Source organism: Glycine max, chromosome 2, assembly GCF_000004515.6.
Source record: "Glycine max cultivar Williams 82 chromosome 2, Glycine_max_v4.0, whole genome shotgun sequence".
Taxonomy (NCBI): Eukaryota; Viridiplantae; Streptophyta; class Magnoliopsida; order Fabales; family Fabaceae; genus Glycine; species Glycine max.
In genome coordinates, this window is record NC_016089.4 from 29987369 (window position 1) to 29998297 (window position 10929).

Consider the following 10929-nt stretch of genomic DNA (forward strand, 5'->3'; position numbering starts at 1 on the left):
CCAAGGCAAGGCTCGGAGTTAGCTAGAGTGTGGTCTTTGGGTACTTCATGTGTCTCCCCCATGGGTTGAGGGACATGTGTCTGACCAGATTGAGGTTGTTGGCACAGAATGGGCATAGGTGCGGAGTTGTCGACATTCTCATCGGGAGTGTGTGCAACATCGGGTGGCGTATGGCAAGCCATATGGTGGGAAGGAATGCTTCATTTGAACCTTCACAAAATGGGGGCCACCTGTACTTCCTAACGCTTTGCCTCCCTGCCCTACTATATCCGAGACTGGAGGATTTACTTGATTGAGGTCAGATGGGTGAGTCTGGTCCACCTCAGTGACGGTACTTGTGACAGCAACTGTAGTCGTGTTGACCTCCAGCATTTTTCTCATACTCATCATGGCTTCCATCATTGTGGTCATTTGCTCTTTCATGGCTTCCATGTCAGCCTTCATCTGCTCTTGCACCTCCTCTATTTCACTCATTACTCTAGCTCTGGCACGCGTTCGGTAAGGGAGCCCTAAAGCGCGTTCTTTCCTTATGATTACAATTATTACGGTTCTGATTTCAAGGAAAAAATGAAATGAGCAATCCATCCAAATGTGAAAAGAAAAATAAGCATGGATCCATGTGAATGATATATTGTTGAAGTATTGCAAGTTTTACACAGGACATTCAATAGAACATAGAGATTTTCATTAAAGCAACATGGTTCATCACATCTTGTCAGAGTCAAAGTGAAATTGGAAATAAAACATGGACATCAACAGTCCTCAATTTTGTAAATTATTTAGCTCAATCATGTGTTGGCAGTAGGCAAAGAAGCTATGTAAACTCGATCCATCTTCTACCCCAACTTTTGCAAACTAGTTACTTCCATACTTGACCTTGACCTAATGAAACCCTTTTCTTAAAAGCATGTGCTTGGTTCAACCCCATAATTCAAGGAATAGTAATTTTGATTGTCAATACTTTGACAACATATCATAGAGATGAATGACTAAGGCATACTTATGCTATGCATGACAAATGTAATTATGAGATCGACATGAGACGCCTGAAGGACTATCATTTCCTGGTTAACAATGCATTAGGTACCATGTTCACATGATTTTCAATAATTTTTTAAGAGAAATGAGTGTGTAATCCCAACATGGTTTATTTATAGCTATCATCATGGTACCCAACACATGTAACTAAGAATGTGGTGTAAACTTCATTCTTCATTGTGCCTTTCTTTTTGTTCTTTCTTTTGTTTTTGTTTGTTTTTGTTTTTTGCAGAGGAAAATGCAAGGATCATGCATGAGTGAACATAACATGCGAACGATGAAAATAGAATGTATGAAATTGGCAGAACAAAAGCATGCTAAATGAAGATGTATGATAATGCAATGACTTATGCAAGATGCAATGCATGAATATGATAAATGATAAATGTAGGAATGATATGTCCATTATAATGCCATGAAGAGATGCATGATGCAATCAAGGAACAAGCCACAGTGAGTTTGTTATGTACCCCTAATTCAGGAATCTAATGGAAAGGATCCAAAAGTCCCCTTCTAGTGACAACTCCCAAGGGTGGTTTCATGTAACATTATTGGCTTCCAGAGATATCATCCTCTTAGGTAATACATTGTGGCGATAGGGACTATTAGCGACAATGCATCACTAAAAGAGGAAAACTCTAGATGAGGCTTCACTGTTATAAAGTGAGTCGGAGACCCAGCATGACCACAGATCGACCTCCACTCCTTATGGCTCACATAGACCCAGGTATAGGGCCTAATATCTCAACGTGTGTGTGAGGTGTAGGTGCCATGTGTGCATAGAACAAAAATATTTCTAACTATGAATGTAATAGATAGACAAACACACACCAAACACAACAACATAGTAAAGATTATATACAAATATGGACAAAACAAAAGATAAAAGGGAAAAGGGAACATAAATAAAGAAGAAGTCAAGATAAAACATTGCACACTAATCGAATGACTTAACTCTCTAACATCCCCAGTGGAGTCTCCATCTATCACAACCTACTCTTCGACGGGAGGGCGAGGCGAAAAGCAAAATTGCGTCTTCTCATGAAGAAAACACGTGGAGTCACCACCAACGTTTATTCGAGGAAAACGTTAGAAAACCAAAAAGAGATCTGCGAATATTGAAGATAAGGGTTCAAGAGTTGTTTATGCATGGGGAAGGTATTAGCACCCCCGCGCCCATCACAGGGGACGGCATCCTTTAATCGAGTGTGCAAAAACGTGTCTTCAATATTGTTTATTTTCCCTTTTTATATTTTTTACTTTTCTGGGGTCGACAAGGGTGTTTCTACGTATCCTCAGGTGCAATGAGGAATTCAGACCTACGTAGTTCTTTAAGTCTGAATGTTTGTGTGTTAAATTGATTTTTATGTTTTTGAAAGATTCATTTTAATTTCGAACAAAAAGTCGCTTAAGGCATTGGACCTTGAAACGATGTTTTAAACTTTGAAAAGCAGAGAGAATCGTTAAGGCGTTGGACCTTGAAACGATATTTTAAATTTGAAAAGCGGAGAGAATTGTTAAGGCTTTGGACCTTGAAACGATCTCTTAAATTTTGAAAAGTGGAGAGAATCGTTAAGGCTTTGGACCTTGAAACGATCTCAAGTGATATTTGATAAAAAGAAGTTAGTTGTGAGTTGGTTTTATTTTAGTTTTGTTTATTAACTTTCAATCTTTTTAAAGACAACTTTACAACACTAGTGATCGGTTAAGATTGAACTTTACAAAGAAAAATGTGATCGCCGATGATAGATGGAGAAGGTGAATGTGCACATAATAACAAGGGGTACCCCTAAGGGTACATAGATCACATTCAAATCTTAAAAACAAAACTAACCGACGGACGTACAAAGAACACCGAACAAGGAACGATGTAGGGAATGATCACAATCACGATTCGGTAGTGCCTTGACTTCGTTTCCTCTTCTTTCTTCTTCTTCTTTCTCTCTTCTCTCAATTCCCTCACCTTATGAACCTTGGAACCTCTTCCTCAGCCACCTTCACGCCTATTTATAACAAAAAAAGGCATTTGAGGGACCTGCAGCTCGCCCAAGCGAGCAGAGACTTAGCCATGAAATAACTGGCTCACCCAGGCGAGCTGGTTACTTAACATGGGCGAGCTAGGGTCTAGGAAACTCAATAAAAAGACCTTTTTCCCCATCTTTTTTGGTATTTTTCGCATTCTTGATCAAAACACTGAATGATCATCTATTTCGCACTATAACTGACATTTAACACCATAAGTCGACTAGTAAGGATCAAAAGATCAATGAGTGATAGTTCCCAGATGAAATTAGGGTATGACAGGTGTAAGTCAAGTGCTTGTGGGTTCAAAGGTTCTAAGCTTTTTTGGGTTCACATCAAAGATTTTTCTTCTTTTTGTATGGTAGTGGTATGACATCATTTAATTATTATTTTTAATTTTGTTTTAATAGTAAGCATAATGAACATTGCATAAATTTAAAATTTAAAATTTGATTTTGAATGAGGTAGTATGAGACAATATTTATGAGATGCATTTATTCATACTTCAAGCCATTTCTAATTATTCTGGACATGGTATGATTCTCCACACATAAATTTTGGTAATAAATTCATCTAATATAAAGTTATTCAATCATAACAAATTTTCAAGACATATAACATCAAATGTCCTAAATACCAACAAATGATTATATCACACATGCATGACACATGCATTAAATACCAACAAATGATTATATCACACATGACACATGCATTTTATATCGGACATGTTGTCGAATACTCAAACACCCCTCGTAGCAACACCTTAAAAATATTTAAGCACAATCATGACAAGCAACCAACCCTTAGGTATTCGCCTAGGCCAAATACCCTACATGCACCTTTAGGGCTCCTTATATGTTAAACTCTTAGGTATTCGACTAAGTCGAATACCCTACACCTTTGAGAGTCTTTATGAAGGACTCTTAGATATTTGGCTAGGACGAATGTCCCTATACCTGTGGGACTTTCTTATGTAAGACTCAGGCATTTAACTTAGCCAAATACCTAAGTACCTTCCATTATCCAAAGGACCATCCTACCATATCAAGTATTCAGCCAGACTGAATACTCGAGTACCCTCCATCAACTAATTGACAAGAATTATCCTAATGACAATCATTAAAATCATATTAACACTATAGCGATGATTAAGGACATGCTACCTAATAAGATAAGGGGACACAAGGGCCCATGGATCCGAGGCCCACTAAGGTATGTATAATTAGCCACAAGAATTTCAAGGTAAAGATGATGTTCATACTCATTTATTGCTAGCAATCGAAACCTTACTTGAGCATCAAAGTTTCTTTTAGAGATACTTCACTCTTAGGCTTGCGTGTCAACCCGTGCAGGTATACATCCCTTCAAAATATCAATACATATTATTATAAAATAAAGTTTCATAAAATTCAATACAATACACAACAATTTCTTCTTAAATGAACCATCGAATCTCAAAGTTTCTTTTAAGTCTTAGATTTTCATAAATATATCTAATATATTTAATGTATTTGAGTAATAATTTAATTAAACACTAATTTAATAAATTTTATAAATGATATATATTGCTAAATAATCATAAAAATGTACATAAGAAATCTAAAATATCTTACCACAAAGTGGGTGGATCAAGTCACGTGTAATTATTTTAGCTTAACCATAAGTCTCGAGTTTGAATCTCGGATATATATTTACGTTAAATATTCAGAAGAAGAGTTTTATTACTCATAGTGATCAAATCGAATATAATTAACTCCAATAAAAAATACATGCGTTCTGGACAAAAAAATCTAAAATATTATAAAATTGTGTCCCTAGTCTATTGATTATGTTATGTTAAACTATATATAAAATAAGATATTAAAATTTAATGCTTAAAAAACTAATTTGATAAAAAAAAATTTAAAAACAAATTAATATTGAATATATCTTTCATGAATTGAATTATAATTTAAATTTACTCCATTGTTAATCTTTCTAAGTTATTATCCTAGCTTGAATGCAATTAAGGGACGAATGAATGCAGTTCTCTTCAAAGAATATATTGTTATAACTTTGATAATTATTAAAAAAAATTTATAATTTAATATAAAATGTAATTTTTATTGATTAAACCGTTGAATCATATTTACATATAACCAAGATGCCAAATTTTATCAAAATTAAACAATAACAAAAAGGTAATAAAGTGAGAGAGTTTTTATGGTGACATCAATAATTTGAAGGATTTTGATAGTATTAATTTTTTAACCAAACAAATTACATGCCATATTCTTATTAATCATTTTTTTATTTTCCAAATTAGTCCTTGATTATTATTTTTTAAAATTTTAACTTTTTTAAATTAAAAAATTTGATTAAAGATAACTTTAGAATTATGAATCTTAAAATCATTTTAGTTATTTTCAATACTTTTAATAAAAAAAAATTATGGGGTTTAGGGTTTAAAATTTGTTTATTATTGTTTCTTAATCATATGTTTTATAAAAAAAAAGTGTTAAAAGTAATTAAAAAAATTTAGGATTCAGACTTCTAAAGTTATCTTTAATCATATTTTTTTTTAATTTAAAAAAATACAATTTTAAAATTCTAAAAAATAATAATCAATGACTAATTTGTAAAAACAAAAAAAAAATAATGAGAAGATGATATGTAATTTGATTGGTTAAAAAATTAACAATATCAACCCCCCAAAAAAAAATTATTAGGGATACCATAGAAACTCTCATTTAATGACTGTAACTTTCTGATCCGATTCCAACTTGTTGAATATTTTTTAACAATTTATATTTTAAAACTTATTGAAAGTGTAATTTAATTTTGAATTTTTTTGTTATTTATTAATTTTTACATATTACTTGAATTGATTAAAACATAATTAATAATTATATATATATATATATAATTTATTTTAAAATGTATAAATAAATTAAAATAGTAAAAAAAAGTATGGTGGATTTTGTCGAATCCAATAAAATCCCAAAAATGGAGTAGATTTAAAAATTTCAAATCCTACCTTTTCAAATCCGAATCCAAACTCACCCCACCTTTTGTCGAGTTGGGGACCGGAAAACCAAAACCCACCCTAGCATACTTCATTGCCATGCTTACTAGGGGTATACGAAATAGTCTGTTAGTCTGTTTAAGGTCTAACCCACCAAACTTGTATTTTGTACGATAGGACAAGTCCGATCTGTAAATTAAATGAATTAAATTTTTAGATCTATGTCCAACCCACGATTAAATCGGCATGGTCTACTAATCTAAAGTAAAGAATAAAAATTAATATATAAAAAAGATATAAATAAGTGAGACTATTTTCGTCCATGTTTTTAAACTAAGATATAAACAAGAAGAATACATAAAAAAAATTATAAATATAATTATAAGTATTCAATTAAATGTTAAACATTCAATTCTAAATAAAACATCAAACATTCTCAAGACTAATATGTATCTAATAACAAAACATTAAAGTTTTAACCTAAAACATTAAAGTTTTAACATATCAAATAGTGACTAAAGTTAACTGTGCAAACTATTTTTAAACACAATAAAGTTTATATTCAAATAAAAGAGTGAAATCAAATAACTATTTTTATATTATATATATAACAATACTTTTTTTTAAACAAAGTATCCTAAACAATCATGTTTAAGACATATCAGTTAATAAATGTTAACACTTCTTCCCGTAAAAGATTATTTGAACCATTATTTACCATGTTCTGAAGGATTATTTTCTTATACCACACTATCACCATGTTGGTATTCGTTTATATAGATAGTACTAAACAAAATCTTCCAAGTTACTCGGCTTCAATTTATCATTGTTTTAACGTAATTGTTGGATAATACAAAGCATGCAAAAAAACCTACTTATTCATCCAAAAAGAAGAAGAAGAAAAATGCCTACTATTTCGATGTTTCCTTTTCAAAAATAAAAATTATAGCTGTTTAATGCTGAAAGGGCACGCAATAGCACTATCGACAATGGCTGTTGTTCTTGGTCGAAAACGAAGGTAGCACAGGTCCACTAAAATATATGTAACAGGTTTACGAGTTCATGATCAGACACATGCAACTATATATGCAAGTAGCCTCATATCTCTTCGACGACTAAGCCAGCAACAATTCATAGAATGAAAATTTTTGTGTGGCTCCAAATACGAAGTATTTAATATTTATGGAGCTAAATACTATTTTCTTTATTTTATTTTAATTTAATGTGAAATGGAGCTCCCTTGCTGGTCAACAGCTACTTATATATTACAGATGAGCGATCAGTGAGATGTGGTCCAGGATTTATTGCTATCGATTGTGTTCATAGAAGAAGTAGGGTTACCCTCTCGCCACTCAGTAACAACTAGTTGTTTTAATGCTCTGATTATGACCCTACAACCGAACCGTATATGTACCTACGCTATCAACTTCCGTATACTTCAACTCTGCCAAAAATCTGGCAAGCATACAAATGTACAGGGTTTCAGAAACTTGGTTGGAAGTGATCATATTCTTCGTTTATCTTTATTTGAACTTTAGATATAATAATAATAACAATACTTAAAGCTTGAAATAGTATCTGTTACACATCAAAACTCAAGGACTTCTAAAAGTTGGATCTTTTTGGTACCTACAGAGAGACACTTTTGCTTTAACTTTTAATAACTTATGTTGGTTAATATTCAATGATAATTATATTTTGGATTTTGTGCTTTGAATTGTTGCATGACTATTTCTCTTGCCAACAAATGGTGCATGAAATTTAAATAGGAGATTTTAGTTTACTGTCAATATAAGTCTATAGGAATTGACACATTTGATCACTTCTGCTCATGCTCACTGGTTGTGACTTAGACTTGATTTTCATATTTTTCTTGTTGGTAAGCAATACCTAAATTCCGCTATAAATCTTTGTTGAGGTTGAAAGTCTTCTTTGCCTTCAAATGAGTGTGTCTCTTCTAATCTAAACTTTTTGTAACAAAATAAATAGTTAATATGTAAAAAATTGCATTATTAATTAATTAAAAAAATATCTTGAATATGACTTTCAATATAGTTATTACAAAAATTAATAACTTTCAATTACATGAGAGTATATATGGATAACTTATCGGTATATTGTATTATTTTAAATAATGTGTGATAGGTTAAGAAAAGAACAAAGGAGAGCTGGTTTGGTTTGGTATGTATACTATGATGTAATAAGGATAGAAGAGGGACAAGACCCAGACATATCCTGACAACACCAATTGGGCCTTCTCCATGGTGGGGCTAAGAGCCCATTGAGCTAAGATTTTAATGTTGGTCATCAGCAAGGCCTAATCCTAAATGTGGGCCACATAACTTTGTGATGTAGCTCTATGCATGACTCATCGTCCCTCTCTCTCTTTCCATCTTGTGATGGAGATTCCTCTGGCTCTTATAGTGTTCACTTGCCCATACTCATGAGCCATCTACGTATTGTAACTATTAAGGGCTATTGGCCTGAGAGAGAGGGGGACAAGATTGCAAGAAAAGGAGAAAGACATGACTTGTCAGCTTGACGTTTGTCCTTGTACATGGTGGTGATGATGTGGTTGGTTCAGAACAATAGTGAAAATTGAAAAATTAAAGGAATACCAATTACAATTAGGGTACCTCTATTTATGGACTTTCCATCTCAAAAAAAAAAAAAAAAAGGACTTTCCAGCTGGGTAAAGCGACCCTTGGTTATTGGGAGTTTAACTAGTTTCCACTATGAAAGGTTAAGTAACAAGGGCACTAGTCTATTCACAATTAAATGTGGGAATCTATCTCAAGATAAATAATTTGTTGAAATATCATTCATCCATGGTGAATCCAACTTTTTTGGTGTTTTGTTAGACATGTATGCCGACAGTTCATCCAACCACGTACTGTTAGTTGATTTTTGTGTTTTTATTCATTTGTTTCTCATGGGATGGTAAAGGTTCTGATAATAATGTATCACTAACGAGCACGTTGCATTGAATTCGTTTTGCCCCGATTTATTGTAAAGAATAATGATTTAATCAAGTCAAAAACTAAATATATTACCCAATGTAATACTGATATTGTGTAATCAAACAATGTTATATAACCAAAAGATTGTTGTTACAGGTGATTCAATATTTGGGTTTCTTAATCAAAGTTTGAAATTTGATGTTTAACTTAAATATGGAATTGTAAAAATATACATATACTGATGTAAACATGCAAATCAATTTAAATGACATATTTAGATCAAATAGCGGAAATTAAAAATATTACGAGCGTACCTCCAGCCATTGCAAATTGAACGCGAAGCGGCGCACACACGAACCTGAAAGACAGTTTTGTTCTTCCAGACCCTTACTCACTCTGTATTTTTTTTTTTTTGAATAGAGAAATGAGTTTGGTGATACAAAACTGAGAGCACCCCATCCTATTTATAGAGTCTGTCCATCACAGAGCTCTCAATTTGTTATCAGAACGTGAGATAGGAAGTTATCAGTACGTGAGATAAGAAGTTATCAATACATGAGATAAAGGATGGGTACGTGATTTGTTACTGAAGGTGGTTGCAAATATATTGCAAAGATATGGGTTGAATGTGGATGAAAAATGGACCAGATTCAAAATAACTAAATGTTCCAAAATAATAAAATAAAATATAATAAAAGATTTGGAACGTGAACGTGGGCGCTTCCAACATTCTCCCACTTGGTCCATTTATCCCAACATCAACCGTAACAAGAAACATAATATATGAGTAATGACGATAGGTCCTCTGATGATGAGTAGTATCTTCCATGTACCACGATATATCAAGTCTCTCAACCCTAGCTCTCAACTTAATGAATAAACCATATGTTTATTCTATATCTAAACCGAATGATTTTTCTCGAAATAAATAAATATGTGCACAAAACCATATGAGAAAATATATAACTGAATAAGAGTTTCATTGAAAATAACAAATGTACGTACAATGAAATTACATCATGGAACCAAGTCCCATTCGTACTACATGATCCTTAAAATTCTTTGGTGGCATGCCTTTAGTTAAAGGATTAGCAATCATTAACTCAGTGTTGACGTGTTCAATGACCACTTTCTTTTCTTTAACATGTTCTCTTATGGCTAAGTACTTGATGTCGATGTGCTTACTTCGACTTCCTCTTTTGTTGTTTTTAGCCATAAACACTGCAGCAAAGTTGTCATAATACAACTTTAATGGCCTAGAAATAGAGTCCACAACTCTCAGGCCAGACATGAAACTCTTCAACCATACACCATGCGAGGTAGCCTCAAAACAAGAAACGAACTCAGCCTCCATAGTGGAAGTAGCAGTCAAGGTTTGTTTGGCACTTCTCCAAGATACAGCTCCACTGGCTAACATAAAAATATAACCAGATGTTGATCTTCGTGAATCAACGCAACCAGCAAAGTCTGAGTCGGAGTAGCCAATCACTTCCAGACAATCAGTTTGTTTGTACATGAGCATGTAATCTTTTGTTCCTTGAAGATATCTCATCACTTTCTTTGCAGCTTTCCGGTGGTCAATACCTGGATTACTTTGATATCTTCCCAAGACTCCAACAGTGAATGCAATATCAGGTCTAGTGCAAACCTGAGCATACATGAGGCTTCCAACTGTTGAAGCATATGGAATATTTTTCATGTGTTCCCGCTCAAAATCATTTTTGGGGCATTGACTCAAAGCAAGTTTGTCACCCTTCACAATGGGAGCTACACTTAGTGAACAATCTTTCATATTAAATCTCTCTAAAACTTTGTTGATATAGGTTTCTTGAGACAAGCCTCAAATGCCTCGAGATCTTTCTCTATGGATCTTTATGCCTATGACATAAGATGCCTCTCCCA